Source organism: Lithobates pipiens, unplaced genomic scaffold, assembly GCF_037356315.1.
Source record: "Lithobates pipiens isolate NorthernLeopardFrog02 unplaced genomic scaffold, aLitPip1_a1.2 Scaffold_25, whole genome shotgun sequence".
Lineage (NCBI taxonomy): Eukaryota > Metazoa > Chordata > Amphibia > Anura > Ranidae > Lithobates > Lithobates pipiens.
In genome coordinates this window covers 207,125,337-207,143,294 of record NW_027507787.1, presented here as the reverse complement: position 1 = coordinate 207,143,294, position 17,958 = coordinate 207,125,337, and the positions used below count along the sequence as shown (strand labels likewise).

At 40.2% G+C, this 17,958-nt stretch overlaps 1 protein-coding gene across 1 annotated transcript in view; it reads left to right on the top strand.

Annotated features, from left to right (window-relative positions):
• Window positions 1-17,958, top strand: part of ADAM12 (ADAM metallopeptidase domain 12) — a 1,000,652-nt gene that overhangs the window by 776,859 nt on the left and 205,835 nt on the right.

The following is a 17,958-nucleotide window of genomic DNA, read 5'->3' as shown; positions in this document are numbered from 1 at the left end:
CAGATACTAAAGCCAATTTAGAAATGAGACCTATTGTACCTGTACATAGCAACAGTTTTTTATGCATAGTGCACATTAAAGTAGTCCCAGAAGTTATAGGATAAGTATGACCAAAGCTTTTTTGGCCATACTTCTATGGATCACAGGAGTGCAATTTAAACTGCATTCCTGTGATCTGTTTTCAGCTGACAGCAGTCTGAAGTCCACTGTCTGCTGACGTCACAGAGGCAGTCAAGGCAATGAAAAGATCCGAACCATATGGTCAGTATCTGCCCTCAAGCCTGAATCGGCACCTGACTCAGCTTCCCAGCAATCCACCAAGAGCCTGAGCCAACTCTTCCCGCCCCTCCACAGCCCACAGTGAGCACTGGAGTGGAGAGCAGAGAGCCAGTGACTGACAGTCTGAGCTCTCTGCTGAGAGTGGAGGGGGAGAAATGATCGATCAGCAGTGTTTGATCGTTAGTTCTCACTACAGAGGTGATGGGTACAGATGCTGCATCCATCTAGGCAAGTTTGAATGTTGTTTTTTTGTTAAACCCTAAACTTCCTTTTTAAACTGTGCATGAAGGGAATGAAGGGAAAGTACTTTTTTTTTTTTTAACACCTTCATAAAGTTAAAGCTTCCCGGGTATACTGCTGATCCCTGAGCCTGGATTGAGCATGTTCCGAGTCACTGAAGCAAAGCAAGTATGCAGCTCAGGGTCTCTGACTTCACTTGTAGCATGCTTGTTCTAGGTCAATGACAGGGACCTGTTTTGAAGTCGGAGACAACCTTGCAGCTTGTACTTAGAGGAATAGGTCAGCAAAGGAACCTTCATATTTCTCTCCCGATGCACCACTTTTTCAATCCATGCCCATATAACTGTAAATTCATATGATGGGGAATCACAAATTCAGATGGTCATGGTCTAAGATCATTTTGAAATAAAGAATAAATGTTTGAGCATGCAGGAAACACCCCTGATTTGATTATTTTCTCTTTTTATTTGCTTTGCACTGAGATATTTGATTGTCATAACCTTTTGCTTCAGCAAAAGCTGCACAATTATCAAAAAGTGAAAGATTTTATACTTGGCATAATGCTGTAGATAGTTCTGTCCTCTGCAGGTCTTGCCCTGCTGCTCCATCATTTCAATCACTTTCAGTGACTCAATGTTTGATGAAAAGCAAAGGGATGGGTTGGAAAATTCCAGTCCTACAAAATAATGGAGCTATTGATCAATTCTGGAAGAACCTTAACCTTATGGTCAACATAACGTTGGGCTCATCCACTGCCCTCTGTTTTGTTGTCCGTAGAATGAAGAAATGGTCATCTACAGAGTATCAGTCAAACAGTTTAAATATTTTTAACAAATGTGGTTGGACTTACCTTAAACTGTCAGTCCAACCAAAACCGATCTTACAGTTAGTCACCATCTGGATTTTCATGAATCTTTGGGACTTCAAAGGTAACATCTTTCCACTCTGGCTCTGTTCCTGTGTAATTCCGTTTTAGGTGTTCCCAAAGACTTTAAAATGTTTTTGTTCTCCTACTGTATTCTTTATATCTCTAGCGCTACCCCCGTAGGAGACCCTGTAGTTTAACTTGTTCTTTCCCAAGATGTTCATGAATGTTGGTAAATTTATATTTTCTACATTCACAGCTGTATAAATGCCTCTTTTGGACTCAACAATACAGTACATTTTATAATTTATTTTCATCAATTCCTCCTTTCAGTGTAATATGTCTTCTATGTGGGATTAAACATAATAATTCTGATATTATCAACTGTATTCCAGTTGAAGGCATTAACACTTTACAGTTTGTACTGAATAGGTACTGAAAAAAGCAAAATTTGGAGAGAAAAAAAAATATGCAAAGTGTCTTTGTTTATTGTCCAAAAAGGCGCTCAGTTGGGTTATATTGTCATTTACAGGAAGTTGAAATACGGGCAAACAAACAAAAACATAAACCAATCTCTCTATCACCCCGCCTCCAACTGCCATGCTTCAGTTTTTTTATTTTCCTCTGTTTGCTAAGAGAAAATTTAAGTATATTTTTGCCTGCCTTTTTTTGCCTTTATTTTTTCTTTAATGAAGGTACACCATAGATATTTTTTTTCTGTAATTTTAAAACCCCATGCATCAACTGATTTCTACACAGCAGCTATTTTGGTTGGCACATTTTCAGCAACAGCTTTGGAGGCCATACCCTGGACTGGAAGATTGTGGGTCTAGCATGTAATGTGACATTCGGGAACTGGGCTCTACATTATGTCTCGTTCTAGATTTTGTCCGTGTTAGCTGCAGAACATTGTCTGTGCCAAGAGCCGTGGCAAATCCTCTGGTTGTGGCCCAGCTCTGAAGACTGACTACATAAGGCCTGTTGGGGCTGAAGTACAGGGAGCTACCTTACAGTTGTGCAGTTTGTACTTTTTTTGTTAATGGTGAAGAGTGAGAGCCACGAGCACTGATGTCATGTTGGGTGAAGCTTTGTGCGTGTGCTCGCCTGGTGCATTTTATTACACAATTCTACCAAGAGGAAGTGCTATTCTGCTGCTGATGAATCAACTTGTGGATCATCTAGTTTCACTCCACTGATGATTTGGTCACCTCTGGCCACTTGCTACATTCTGCAGCATTGGCTGACTATACGAGTATGCAAGGCCGTGCCTCACTTTAGGCCTAATTGTGCTCCTCTATGTGGTGCAACATGTCTATTTAGAGAGGACAGTCCTGCTGCAATGAGTGACATCAGTCCATACTTCTCTACTGTTTCTGATATCTTGGTATTGTCAAAAATATCGATGCCTGTAAGATAGATCATGGGGCCTCTTTTATTTTAGGTTTAAGATCGAACAGAGGAACCAGAGTCATCTACTCATTCAAAACACTGATCTTAAAAACAGAGATCCTTTATTCCCTCTACTTAAACTTTTACAAGAAGGTGTGACCCCACTTTCACACGTAGAGGGCTGTTTGTCTGTTCTGCTGAACCCTTTAGAAGTTTACCTCCTCATAGATAGGATGCTCAAGCTGTAGCTCATAGTCTAGACCCTTTGGATAAGGCACATCCTTCATTTGCCCCTCTTCACACTACTGGTATTAATACACTCCATTGTGAATCTTCCCAGGTTTGTTTGGATCTTCTGCACCCTGTGGCTCTGGTAGGAGCCTATCCTTGGGAATGGTATCTCACTCACTGTTGCATTATTTCACCCAGGTGATTGCATCCTTTGTGTTGCTTGACTCTCCTCAGCCCTATCCCTCTCTTGAAGGACCTTTTGACCTGAACGGTTAACATGAATCAGCCCCTACTGCTCTCATCTCTAGTTATGACCTGACGCTTTAGTGTCCTCCAGCAGTTTCGGATCATGCTTACAGCACTGACCTTTATGTCCACCCTAGTGTATTTTTCCAGCATCCCCATTGTGGAATGCTCAGAAGACCTTCCCAGAAAGAGCCTGTTTTCTTAAATTTTCACAGTTTTTGCTTTTGATTAAAAAAAAAGTCCAGTCTCTGATGACCTATGACCCTTTCTTTGTGTGTAGCAGACTTTTTCCCCTTCATGTTTTTTTATATTTTGGGGAAATTCCCATTTAGCCAGAGTCGCTACCTCTGAGTAAGGTCTGCGATTTGGGCAAGGCACCAATCGGGTTTTTGAAGAGATCATGAATTCTCTATTCACCAGACTCTGGCCAGAAAGAGATTGTCCCCTTCCTCCAATCCTGGGAGGACTTTCTAATACACTTATGCTTTTGCCTGCCCCTTGAGTTTAATATTCAGGAACAGACAGTTGCCAAGTCATCAGAGGACCTGTTGATCCGTCTTATGACCTGATCTCCACTGGACATCCTCTGAATCTGCAAGACCTTCATTTCGAAAAGGTTTGAAAACTCCCACTGCAATAGACTGGGTGTTCTATTATCTACGGTGAACAGCGTTGACTTTGTCATTCATGACCACACTATCATTGTTAAAGTTAAGGTATTACCTTTTTGTATCCCCTCATCTTTTAAGGAACTCTCCTTAGATTCCTTATATTCCTATTACTAGAACTAGGATCCCTACCCCTTACTCCTTGGTGGAGGATTCTGCTCTTTACAGTAGTAGCTTGGATAATTTTAGAATCATATATTCTGGTTAGGCATGTTTGTTTTGTGACGATCAAACTCCAGAAACACCTATGGGTGTTGTCTGGAAGTACTTCTACTCATTCTTCTGGTACAGGTGTCGTTGACCACCCTAACTTCACCTTTAGGTGGACTCAGAGTTAGTGTCTTTTAATTTTTTTTTTTTAAGCTTTACAGTTTTCACCTCTCACCCGATTTTATGCTGTGAGGCCTGATACATCCATGGCTTATTTGTCTAATCTGGTAACTTCTATTTTTATTATGGACCTCCCATTCCCTCAAGTCAAATATTGAGTGTTTTGTTGATTGGTCTTTTCTCTAGATATAGTAAACAAGCGATATTGTGCTAAGTGCATAGAAAGTAAATAAAATCACGACACAGATAATCCATGACTGACAGCAGCTCGCACAACGATGTACCCTTTAAAAAAAAATTGAATATCAAAACGTGTATCGCTGTCAAACCATGCCCTTAGTGATTAAAGTGCAAAAAAAAACATCTAATAAAGATAAAAACCTGAAAAAAGGAAAAAAAGAAAAATTGATAATAGTTCAAGTGTCCCAATTCCACATCCATAAGATGAACTCAAAACATGTGCTGATCCAATGCTCAATTTTTGAAGACACCGGGTGCTCCCCACAGGATATAAAGAGTAAGTATATCTGCTTACAAGATTTTTAGATCCTCCAGGGTCTATATGCGCATTAGTGAGCTTTCACCCCTCACTATGGGCTTAACCGCATCCACTGCCCACCCTGCTTTATTGGGTTTCATAGATGTATATCCCACAGTTATCATCAGTCAAGGAAACGTCAGAGTCCAGTCACACATTCATCATATGAAAGAGGAAGATAAACTCATTGTGGAACATTCTTTAAAAGCACACAGGAGTTTATTAAAAGTTGTACTTACAACAAAAACTATAAAATTAGGCCCAAAATAGAAACATTTGTTTGTCCAGCACCCTCCACGACTGTTCGGATGTCACAGAAGAAGTTCCATTGCATGAAATGTACGTCAGGCTAGGCACGGAGCAGTGATGACGTCCAAACACTGGACTATTAACAATCTTTCATTTTTTTCACGTTTTTATCTTTATTGCATTATATTAGATATTTTTTTTGCACTTTAATCATTAAGGGCATGGTTTGACAGCGGTACACATTTTGATTAAAAATGTTCTCTAGATATACTAGGTCTGTTCAAACTTCCTTTCCTTGAAGTCAAGGGTTACGTATGCTATGCTTAATTTTCCTGCAATTAACCAATAATTTTTTAATATTGGACATGGTATGTCCCTAACTTCTACTTGGGATCTGTTTTTCCTTTAGTACTTGGCCCATTAAATATTTATTTGTTCTGCCATTTGGGTAAAGTTGTGTTACACCTGTTTTTGGTGGATCGTTGGTTGATCATTGGTTGAGACTTATCACCTATTCAGGTAGCTGTTACCTTTTAGCAGTTAATATCTGCTTATTTGTGGTAGTTTTCATACTTTTTTGAGCTCACCCTCTGTGAGAGATGGCAGACTGCACATGGTAAGGCGATCCACATTCTCATAGCCAAGTACTCATTCATGAGGTGGTGAGGCTGCACATTAAACATTCAGGAATCTTGCCATCTAGGGAGGATGGTGAGGGGGAGTGGGGGCCCATGGTAGAAAAAGCTTAAAAAGTAAGAATAATAAAAAAAAAAAAAAAACTTCATTTTAATGTACACCCAAAGCTGTAATGCATATGGATCTTTCTTTTTTATGTCATTAACGGTAAACTAACCCTTTAAGAATTCCTGTATCCCTCAATGGATGATAAAGGAAAAATAAGAAAAGTTGAAAAGAGTAAACAGGTGCCCCGCCGGGTCACGGCGGACACCTGTTTATCAAGACTTTCCAGGTACCTCTTACCCTATCAAGGTTGGGGTTGGCTCTATTATTGAGTCCCCAGACAAGGGATACCGTATATAACACTAGAAGGCTTCTCCCACTTGATTGGCAAATTCATAAATAAATTATAGGAAAAGGGGGAAAGGGAAAAAGGTGCAAGTTTACCCACTAGTAAGAGGTCACTTTATTCGACCAAAAGTTGAATCATTCATCCTTAATTAAGGTGTTGGCGCCATAACCAAATAGAATATAGAAAAAGAAAAAACGCAGTTCGATAGACACGGTGTCACGTACCTTTAAGCAGAGCCCGGAGTGCAGGGAGTGGCCTCTCGTAGACCTCTGACTCGAGAGACCCTGGTAGTGGTGACAGGGGCTCAGGAGCACAGAGGGGCACAAGTGCCTGACCGGATAGCAGGTGGTAGAGGCAGAAGACCGTTGAAGGAGGAGGTGTATTGTAGTCCGGTGTCTGAATGCAGGCAAAGGTGAGATAAGTTCCAGCAGACAGCAGAAGGGTTCCTGTAGTCCAGCAACGGTATACAAGTGATTGCAGGAAGTGACAAACAACGGAGGGGTATTGTAGTCCAACAACGGATGCAGGTGCAATGGATAAGCGGAAGAGTCCAGTAGTCTGCGGCCAGAGATAGAAGGCTACAAACGCAGAAGGAGTACAGCCAGATATTGCGGAGGACTGGGAGGTGTCCTGTAGTACAACAGCAAGCAACTTACAGTTGACGGATGGTGTAACAGTCCAGGTCAGGCACAGGCGGGCAGATCAGGTACAGAAACGGAATCCAGAAGAGTAGTCGGGTACAAGCCAAAGTCGGGGGGCAGGCAGCAAACAGCAGAGTCGGGAACAAGCCGGGTTCGATACGGATCAGGGTACAGGTACAGATACAGGTACAGGTTCAGGTTCAGATTCAGATAACGGATCACCAGGACGCACAGGAACGCTGTTGATCAGGCAGCAAGGAAGTGAGGCATGGATCCAGTTTAAATAGCGCTATTGGCGCCAATTTGCGTCAAACGGCCGCGCACGCGCACGTGCACGCGCGCACCGCCGATCGCGGTAACGCTCCTGGAACTGGGCAAGAGATCTTCTGCGACTTTCGCCGCTCGGACGTCCGTGAGGAGGATCTTCCTGACACACGGACTGCAAAAGGGGTTACTTTAGGCACCAAAAAATTGTTCAGAATAAGGTTAATTCATTCGACTATTATATTTTATTTTTATATGTTTAATTTCATTATTAACCACAATTAAATGAATAAAAGCCAAGAGCAATTCATAAAGAATACCCATATATATATAAATAGACAATACCTATACCATAAAAGACAAACTACCAACAGGACATACATAGATAACATACACAACAAACACAAAAATGACGCTGGTCCGGACCAATTGCTGTTGGCTGCTGTAACCAATTATTGTGTATTATCAAAAAATAGACAATGAGAAATACTCAATATGTCTTTATACATTTAACAAGCAGTCAACAGCAAGGGGAGAGATAGGCTGATTGCGCTGTTGCTATCAGCTTCGATTGTTTACCATACATTCTAACTAGATTATCGTTAGATTTGTAGCAATGTGTCAATTTCATTCACTGTGTATAAATATAAAGTGCAAGTTCATTCACTGGCATTAATTTGCCCTAGTTCCTTTTAAATATATTTTCCGTGTAGACCTTGCTACTTTGTTTCAATAAGTTTATCCGTGCAAATGTCAGTTCCTACTAGCAGGCTATAACTAAAGCCACACAAGACAAGTGTATTGCAGTCAGACAGTCCTTAACGAACCAGGAGGCTATTGATATCAATTAAGTCTACGGACACCGCAATATCCAGATAATTTATAGGCAAATTTTAACTGCTCAAATATATTGCCCATACGTTACCACAGCCCTCAAGGACCTTATTGTCAGATTCTCTGTTGGGATGGAAAAATCCAGCCATTCAGAACTCGCTCAGCGGACATATCCTTAGCGCTGTAATCCAATACTAGCAAAGTCCGCTAAGTGTACTTTCATCAGCGCTGTAGTCCAGTGCAGTCAGAGTCCACCGAATATGCTTCGCATGAGCCGACAAAAGCTCCGGTCATCTATTTAGAGATGAATTACTTTGTAGCCGGTTTACGGAAAAGGGCACTCTGTCCAACCTGCATCCCCTGTCTCCACCTGTGCAAGGCCCGTCCAGCGTCACGGTGTGAGGTCAACGCGTTTCGCTGGCTATTAGCGTAGCTTCTTCTCAGACAATCATTAACACACGGTCACATGTCCTTTTATAGCGGATTAACCAGATTTGTTAATTAATCCATTGTTATTTCATCCTGTTTTTAAGAGTGGTTGGTCTATCGGAAGAGTTCCTCCACTGAGGCTTTCTCCTGTCTATTTTTTTTACCATATTCTTAAATTGGACATTCTTAATAGTAAATTTATAGGATAATGGAAACTAAACAATAACATTCAACAGTACAGTACCACTTCCACAAAGACTATTGCCTATATACAAGCAAAACCCACCACCTAAAATCAATAGACAATATAAGACACACATAGACACTCAAGAGACAATTGGCAAATTCAGCCTGAAATATGAAAGGGTTAGCCTCAGGTTTGTGAGATGTCATGACTATTTACAACTATAATTAAACCCGTCTATTTGACTTGTCTATCCTGTGTACTGAGTTTATAGTGGTCTAACTTATTTCACTATTATCGATCCATTTGGTCACTCTAGAGGTTGGACTCCTCTTTCCAAGGTGTATCGTAGGAGAATTGAATGCCTTCAATATTTTGAATTTGATCTGTGGATTGATTGAATCGGCTCCCAGACTGTTTTGTGTTGTCACCCAATACCTATTTTTCAAGGCCAATCAGCACCTACCCAGTATATCCTGAGGAAGCAATTAATGTTGTGAAATGCGTTGACAAGCTAGCATGGAGGAGACCATGGACCTAATCTATGGAAACATATATACATATATTTTTTTTCAGTGCAATTCACAGACTCTTAACCACTTTTGAAAGGATCTATGCCTCCACGTTTTTGCTCTATTGAGTATCTGTTGACCTTGTCAAGTAAAGGGCGTTGTTTTGTTTACTATTTCATGTTTTTTTTTAACCTTTTGTAATAAAGGTATATATTTTATAATTTACTGCCTCGTGTTATGCCCACAAAGGCCATAATTTTTGAGAGAGTTTTTACTCTTTTCAACCTTTTTATATATCATTTGGACGTTGGCATGGTGAGAGTCTACCCTTTCTAGATAAAGGAAAACATATTTTTTTACTTCCGCTCAATTCCTGCCATTCTGTATAATTTGGCTCCTGTACTGCTTGCTCACAAAACTGAAGCATGACTGTGAGAGGTGGGTTATACAAGGGAATGTGTATGGACACAATAGCAGGTATCAGGAGCCAGTAAAATCTCAAAAGCACTTCAAGAGTACGAGCACACTTATCATTCCTGGACCTGTTTTTTTTTTTCTCTTCTTTCTGGCTGGATTCACGGAGGCACCTAAGTTTGAGAAATATTGTATTAATGCAGTTTACCATCAAGAAAAATGTAAAGCTTAGGTTAGTATAGATTTTTTATTCAGATTTGGATACTGGATGATGGGTTAAACTATGTCAAATTATTATACAACTGAGACTCTGGTGACTCTAGTTCACACTTGCTTATTCCAACATTCACCAAGTCAATAACGTGGCATTACATTATTGGCACTGCAAGCTTCATGTTTATTTAGCTTTATGGTAAAACCAGCAAAGGGAAGCACAATACCCTCATGTGTCTTAATAAAGTCTGCAACATTGGAACAAAGTCCAAACTGGGCTGAGGATATTTTGCCATGTCAATCCCTCTGAGATATACGGTAGGAAGGTGTTAGATGACTCAACCAAACTTTATTTTTATTTTTTTTTCCGAGAACTGAATGGTTTTTATAAAAGTAAGGTTAGTGATGCCAACTATTTCATAGCTAGTTAGTTCAACATGACTTTTCTCAATAGATTCACTTGTTACCTAATTTGGTTAAACTGCTAAAATATGTGCATATTCCAATATGCAGTTCACTATGTGACAGCCCTCATTCATTATTAATGTATTGAAGGGGTTTTCTATATAGATCTGTCCTGTACAAATTGTATTATCTCTTGCAGTGTAATGCTGTTTGCTGCCCTGAGCATGGGAAGACTTATACTCCTGACAGACAAATAAGTTCCAAATGAAGTCACGCTTCTATTGCATTAGTGTCTTGGTCCTGCTATTCTTCATTGTCCTTTCCAGTGTCAGATAAACAAACAGCTCTGAATCATACACGCTTGTAAAGGCAAATCAGACATTTAACATATTTCTACAGCCATAATCTGTTTTGCCATGGGAACCTAATTCTGTGATCTTGCAATACGTGTTGTTCTGCAGATGCACATCCTGAACTATAAGCTGTAGACATTACAGATTAAAACGTGACCATGGCTAAATGTTGTACAAGGCAAAATATTTGATTTTGGAACTAAAAAGTGTCACATATAGGAGACTTTTGGGCCCAAATACCTTTATACAGCTTTCCTCTACAGTCCTGTTTTTAAGCCTGTAGTGTGTGTAGTGCTCGAGTTGATTTTGACCCTTTGGATAGATGTGTTGCAACATCCATAAAGAGAGCATAACCAAAAGGCACTGCACTACGGACTAAAGTGCTTCCAAAACTAGCCAGTATGCTGCCCCTTAGACTGTAGATGAAGGAAAGAAAAAATGAAAAAAATGAAAATTCATGCTATATTCCTCATAGAAAACAACAAAAGAAAGAGCGCACCAATCTACTGCATTTCCAACATCACCATTTTATTGAGTGACAAAATGTAATCTACTTACAAAAACTTAGCAACCATAGGCATGTACAATGGTTCTGACGAGACCACCTCAAGATCCACAGTGCTCAGCCAGTGGTATGGGAAACCCTTGTGACATCCAAAGGCTTGACCCTCAAAGTATAAGCTTTTGGATGCTAGGAGGGCTTCCCACACCAATGATTGAGCACTGTGGATCTTAAGGTGGTCTCGTCTGCACCATTTTACATGCCTATGCTTGCTAAGAGTTTGTAAGTAGATTACATTTTATTACTCAAAAAGGGTTCAGTTGGTCCAATCTTTATGTTGGTGTTTTTGGTGGTTGCAAGGACACCCACAAGTTCTGTCTTGTGAGGGCAGCAAGATCTTTGGCATCACACACATCAGCCATTACAGCAGAAAAGATATAGATGTGTGTGTATATATATATATATATATATATATATATATATATATATATATATATATATATATATCTTATAGATGTATGTATGTGTATATATATATATATATATATATATATATATACACACCCTTAGCAGGAGATAAGGTTTTTAATACTCCTCATAGACCTAGTTTAACATACTGTGCTGCTTATATTTATTTGGAGGGAAAACTGATGCATAACTGATATAATGCATAGACACATATAAATACTTATACTATTTAAAGCAGACCTAAATGTAATTTAACCACTTCAATACCAGGCACTTATACACCTTCCTGCCCAGGACAATTTTGAGCTTTCAGCGCTGTCGCATTTTGAATGATATTTGCGCGGTCATTCTACACTGTACCCAAACTAAATTTTTATCATTTTGTTCCCACAAATAGAGCTTTCTTTTGGTGGTATTTGATCACCTCTGTGGTTTTTATTTTTTGCTAACAAATAAAAAAAGATAGAAAATATTGAAAAAAAATAAAAGTTTTGCTTTTGTTTCTGTTATAAAATTTTGTAAATAAGTACGTTTTCTCTTTCACTGATGGGCACTGATAAGGTGGCACTGACAGGCACTGATAAGGTGGCACAGATGAGGTGGCACTAATGAGCTGGCACTAACCTGCACCAACAATGGGCACTGATATGTGGCACTGACGGGCACTGGTAGACGGCACTGATGTGTGGCACTGATATGCAGCACTGATGGGCATTAATAGGCGGCACTGGTGGGCACTCATGGGGGGCACTGGTAGGCACTGATAGGTGACACTGATGGGCAATGAAAGGCTGAAAAGATGGGTACTTTTGGGTGGCACTGATAGGCGGCACTGCTGGGCACTAATGTGCATTGATACATAGCACTGATGGGCACTGATACACGGCACTGATATGAGGCACTGATGGGCATCCCTGATGGCAGTGGTAGGCATTGTCAGTGGGCACTGATTGGCAGCTGCCTGGGCATTGATTGGCAGTTGCCTGGGCACAGATGTGCATTTCCCTGAGGGTCTGGGGGGCATACCTGGTGGTTCAGTGTGGATGGCCATCCTGATGGTCCTGGGCGGCATGATAATGGTCCTGGGTGGGATCCAAGGGGGGGGCTGCACTGATAAACAATTAGCACAGACACCCTCTGTCAGGAGAGCCGCCAATTGGCTCTCCTCTACTCGTGTCTGTCAGACGCGTGTGAGAAAAAGCTGACTGCCGGGTCTTCCTGTTTACATTGTGATCAGCCGTAATTGGACATGGCTGATCATGTGGTAAAGAGTCTCCGTCAGAGACTCTTTACCTAGATCAGTATTGCGGGGTGTCAGACTGACACCCCGCATCAACGATTGCCGTGATGTGCACCCCTGGGGGCACGTAGAGGCTTCATATCCTGAGGACGTCATATGACACCAAGTCAGGGTATTGGAACCACTTTGCCAACGTCATTCTATGTGGCGGACGGCAGGGGCGGACTGACCATTCAGCCACTCGGGCACTGCCCGAGGGCCCCAGGCCACTAGGGGGCCCCATCAGGGTTGCCAGCCTCAGTAAAACCAGGGACAGTATGTAAAAAAATCTGTGTTTTTTTTGTTTACATCTGCCTCTGAAATGTTCCTTACCGACATCCTTTTGGTCTAAAAATCTAGAGATTATAGCTGCCCCACCTCTCCAGTGCCTTCTCAGCCAATAGAAACATATGTGTGTATTCTGTGTGTACATGTATGTGTAACCTGTGTGATTGTATACTGTGTGTGTGTATTTGTGTATACTGTGTGGCCCCATAATCTCTGATTGCATGGGGGCCCCATAATCTCCTATTGCCCGGGGGCCCCCATGAGTTGTCAGTCTGCCCCTGGCGGGCGGCAAGTGGTTAATCAAACATTAAAATGTTAATTGAAATTACCGTATATACTAGAGTATAGGCCGACCCGAATATAAGCCGAGGCACCTAATTTTACCAAAAAAAAATGGGAAAACATATTGACTCCAGTATAAGCCTAGGTTGGGAAAATGCAGCAGCTACTGGGTAAACAATGCCCATCTGCAGCCTCACTGTGCCCATTTGCTGTCTTACTCTGACCGTTTGAAGTCTAATTGTGCCCATTTGCAGTCTCACTGTGCCCATCTACAGCCGTACCTTTGATTACTACAACAGCGAGTGTCTCCCGCTGTGTTATGCAGTCTGTTCGGCCGTCCATTGTAACAAAGCCCCGCCTCCTCCTCGTCTGTGATAGACGGAACGCTGAAGCAGTTTCCCATCATTGTATCAGTGTTCCTTTATCGCAGACGAGGAGGAGGTGGGGCTTTGTTACAATGGACGGCCGAACAGACTGCATAACACAGTGGGAGACACGCACTGTTTTAGTAATGAAAGGAACGGCTCACTCGAGTATAAGCCGAGGAGGGGTTTTTCAGTCTAAAAAAATGGGCTGAAAAACTCTGCTTATACTCGAGTATATACGGTTATTAATTTTCAATCTTTTTAAATATGATGATTCCAAAAAAGAATCAACTAGTGTTCCCGCTATCCTTTTCTAGGTTTGTTTCTATTATGCGCTGACAACGGACTCTCAATTATGCTCCTACAGTGCCTTGAAAAAGTATTCACACCCCTTGAAATGTTTCACATTTTGTCATGTTACAACTCAAAACGTAAATGTATTTTATGTGTTAGACCAACACAAAGTGGCACATAATTGTGAAGTGGAAGGAAAATGATAAATGGTTTTCAAACTGTTTTACAAATATATATGTGTGAAAAGTGTGGTGTGCATTTGTATGCACCCCCCTTTATTCTGATACCCCTAACTAAAATCTAATGGAACCAATTGCCTCCAGAAGTCACCTAATTAGTAAATAGAGTCCACCTGTGTGTAATTTAATCTTCGTATAAATACAGCTGTTCTGTGAAGCTCTCAGAAGTTTGTTAGAGAACCTTAGTGAACAAACAGCATCATGAAGGCCAAGGAATACATCAGACAGGTCAGGGATAAAGTAGGGGAGCAGTTTAAAGCAGGGTTAGGTTATAAAAAAAATAATATCCCAAGCTTTGAACATCTCACAGAGCACTGTTTAATCCATCATCTGCAAATGGAAAGAGTATGGCACAAGTGCAAACCTACCAAGACATGGCCGTCCACCGAAACTGACAGGCCGGGCAAGGAGAGCATTAATCAGAGAAGTAGCCAAGAGGCCCATGGTAACTGGAGGAGCTGCAGAGATCCACAACTTAGGTGTGGACCACAACTTAGGTCTGTCCACAGGACAACTATTAGTCATGCACTCCACAAACCAGGTACTTATGAAACAATGGCAAGAATTGCGAGAAGCCATGTTGGGGACAAAGTAAACATGTTGAAGAAGGTGCTCTGGTCAGATGAGACCAAAATTGAACTTTTTGGGCTAAAGCAAAACATTGTGTAGTGGAAAAATAACACTGCACATCACCTTGAACACCCCATCCCCACTGTGAAACATGGTGGTGGCAGCATCATGTCAAGGGGATGCTTTTCTTCAGCAGGGAGAGGGAAGATGGTCAGAGTTGATCAGAAGATGGATGGAGCAAAATACAGGGCAATCTTAGATGAAAACCTGAGTCTGCAAAAGACTTGAGACTGAGGCGGAAGTTCATCTTCCAGCAGAACAACGACCCTAAACATACAGCCAATGGAATGCTTTAGATCAAAACATATTCATGTGTTAGAATGGCCCAGTGAAATGTCCGGACCTAAATCCAATTGCAAATCTGTGGCAAGACTTGAAAATTGCTGTTCACAGACGTTCTCCATCCAATCTGACAGAGCTTGAGATATTTTGCAAAGTAGAATGGGCAAAATGTGACTATCTAGATGTACAAAGCTGGTAGAGACATCCCCAAAAAGACTTGCAGCTGTAATTGCAGAGAAAGGTGGTTCTACAAAGTATTGAGTCAGGGGGGCTGAATACAAATGCCCCCTCCCCACACTTTTCACATATATATTGGTAAAAAAATGTAAAAACGATTTATCATTTTCCTTCTACTTCACAATTATGTGCCACTTTGTGTTGGTCTATCACATAAAATCCCAATAAAATAAATTTACGATTTTGGTTGTAATATAACAAAATGTGGAAAATTTCAAGGGGTATGAATATTTTTTCAAGGCACTGTAAGTACATGTGCCACTGGTGGAGACAAGAAATGGCCAACAGACACTGTATTGTGCACCATTACTAGTACATGTAGGCAGCAAGTGGTTTAAAGAGACTGTAGAAGGTTAGCAGCAGTTGTATGTAAATAGGATAAAAAGAGTATTTTCTGCACAGCCCAGCAATTTTTTACTACGTGGTGATTTAGTAAACAAAGGGGGTTATTTACGAAAGGCAAATCCACTTTGCACTGAAAGTGCACTTGGAAATGAAGTCGCTCTAAATCTATGGGGTAGATCTGAAATGAGTGGAAGCTTTGCTGATTTTATCATCCAATCATGTGCAAGCTAAAATGCTGTTTTTTTATTTTCCTTCCATGTCCCCCTCGGATCTACAGCGACTTTACTTCCAAGAGCACTTTTAGTGCAAAGTGTATTTTCCTTTAATAAATAACCCCCTAAATGTCTTCCAGGGAGGATCTTTTGGTCTGTACTTTACCATAAATGTTATATTGCTCTACATCTTTTCTCCAGCTTTAGGCTTACTGTACATGGGACATTTTACATAACCGACATTTAAAAATGTCCGTTTTGCCGCGTTTGCTTTTTAGACGCGTTTTTTTTTTTTTTTTAAATAGTCAAAAATTAAATACGCCTGTAAACAAAATGTGACTAAAGGCGAGTTACCACGTTTGCAAGCTGTTACAGACATTTGGCGTTTTCAAATGCCTCTAAACATCTGTCCTGAACTTATTTTTTTTTTTGCTTTCCAAAAAATGCTTCTAAACTCAAATGTCTATAAATGACCATGTGTACATGTACTGATAAGATAACATGGAGGAGAGTTCAGGGGCAGGTGAAAAAACACCCAACTGCTCCAGAACATCCATTTACCAGCAGCATGAAGCCGTAGAGTGATTGCATTTGTTTTTTTTTTAATGTTAACATGTTGTTAAAAATGCATTAGTAGGTTTACGAAATGTTTTTTGTGCATAAATTCTTCACAGTCTGTGTAACTGGGGGCGAGGAAAGGGTGTGTTTGCCTACGCTCTTTATGTTAAATGATCTACTTTCCCAGTTGGGAGGTACGGTAATGCTGCCTAAAGCAGTTAGTCTAATGTGTTCTAATGTATTTTAACTGAACAACATGATGGAATTTGGTTGCTATGTGTTGTTTATTGTTTTTTAAACAAGCAATGGGGTGAACTCATTTATATTTGTAGTAGTGTTTTTTCATAGACGCGTACTGTTGTTTATGGGTTTCTATGGCTGATGAAACTTCTTTTTGCTAATGAAGTATTGATACTTTGTTTTGTTTTAATACGAAATGATGGCGTTTTTTACAGGTATGTGTGTTTTGCTGTCTTGTTAAATGTAGCCCGTTTTTTATTGATCTCAGAAGGTTGGGAAGTATTGGTTGTGTATTTGTTTAAAAAGTTACGAAGTGTTTGTTCTTGAGGTCAGTCTTTGCCTACAATTTGTGTCCTTTTTGGAAAAATCTTTTAAAAAAAAAAACGATATTGAAATAGAAAATGTTACTAAGTGTAAAGACAAAGAAAGAGTCCTCTGCTTTGATAAAGATTATAGGGAAGCAGGACAGGGCCTCTTCTTGCTATAGTTGTAGAGGTGGCAAATTCATATCACAGCTTAACCAAATTTCCCATTGTTTAAAAAAATGAAAATGGATTTTTAAGCATGGGTGAAAACCAAATTTTCCCCTGCTTCAAATAATGAAAATGGATTTTTAAGCATGGGTGAAAACTGAATTTCCCCCTGCTTCAAATAATGAAAATGGATTTTTAAGCATGGGTGAAAACCAAATTTCCCCCTGCTTCAAATAATGAAAATGGATTTTTAAGCATGGGTGAAAACCGAATTTCCCCCTGCTTCAAATAATGGAAATGGATTTTTAAGCATGGGTGAAAACCAAATTTCCCCCTGCTTCAAATAATGAAAATGGATTTTTAAGCATGGGTGAAAACCGAATTTCCCCCTGCTTCAAATAATGAAAATGGATTTTTAAGCATGGGTGAAAAATGAATTTATGATGATCTTTTGTACTTTTCTGTACGGTTTTGTGCCCTTTCCAGATTTGATGGCTGTATCTCCTACTATAAATAAGACTTAAAGCGGTATTAACCACTTCAGCTCCGGAAGATTTACCCCGCTTCATGACCAGGCCATTTTTCGCGATACAGCACTGTGTTATTTTAACTAACCATTGCGCAGCTGTGCGATGCTGTGCCCAAATAACGTTTATGTACTCCCCCCATGATTTGATCACCTGCGATTAAAAATTTTTGTGCTATGAACAAAAAAAAAACACAGTTTTGCAAAAAACAAAACAATATTTTATTATCTGCTAGAAAACGCATCCAATAAAAAAAAAAAACATAAAATCAAATTTCTTCATCAATTTAGACCAATATGTATTTTGCTACATCTTTTTGGTTAAAAAAAAATCCAATAAGCATGTATTGATTGGTTTGCACAAAAGTGTCTACAAAATGGAGGATAGATTTGTGGCATTTTTTTATATATAGATATATATATA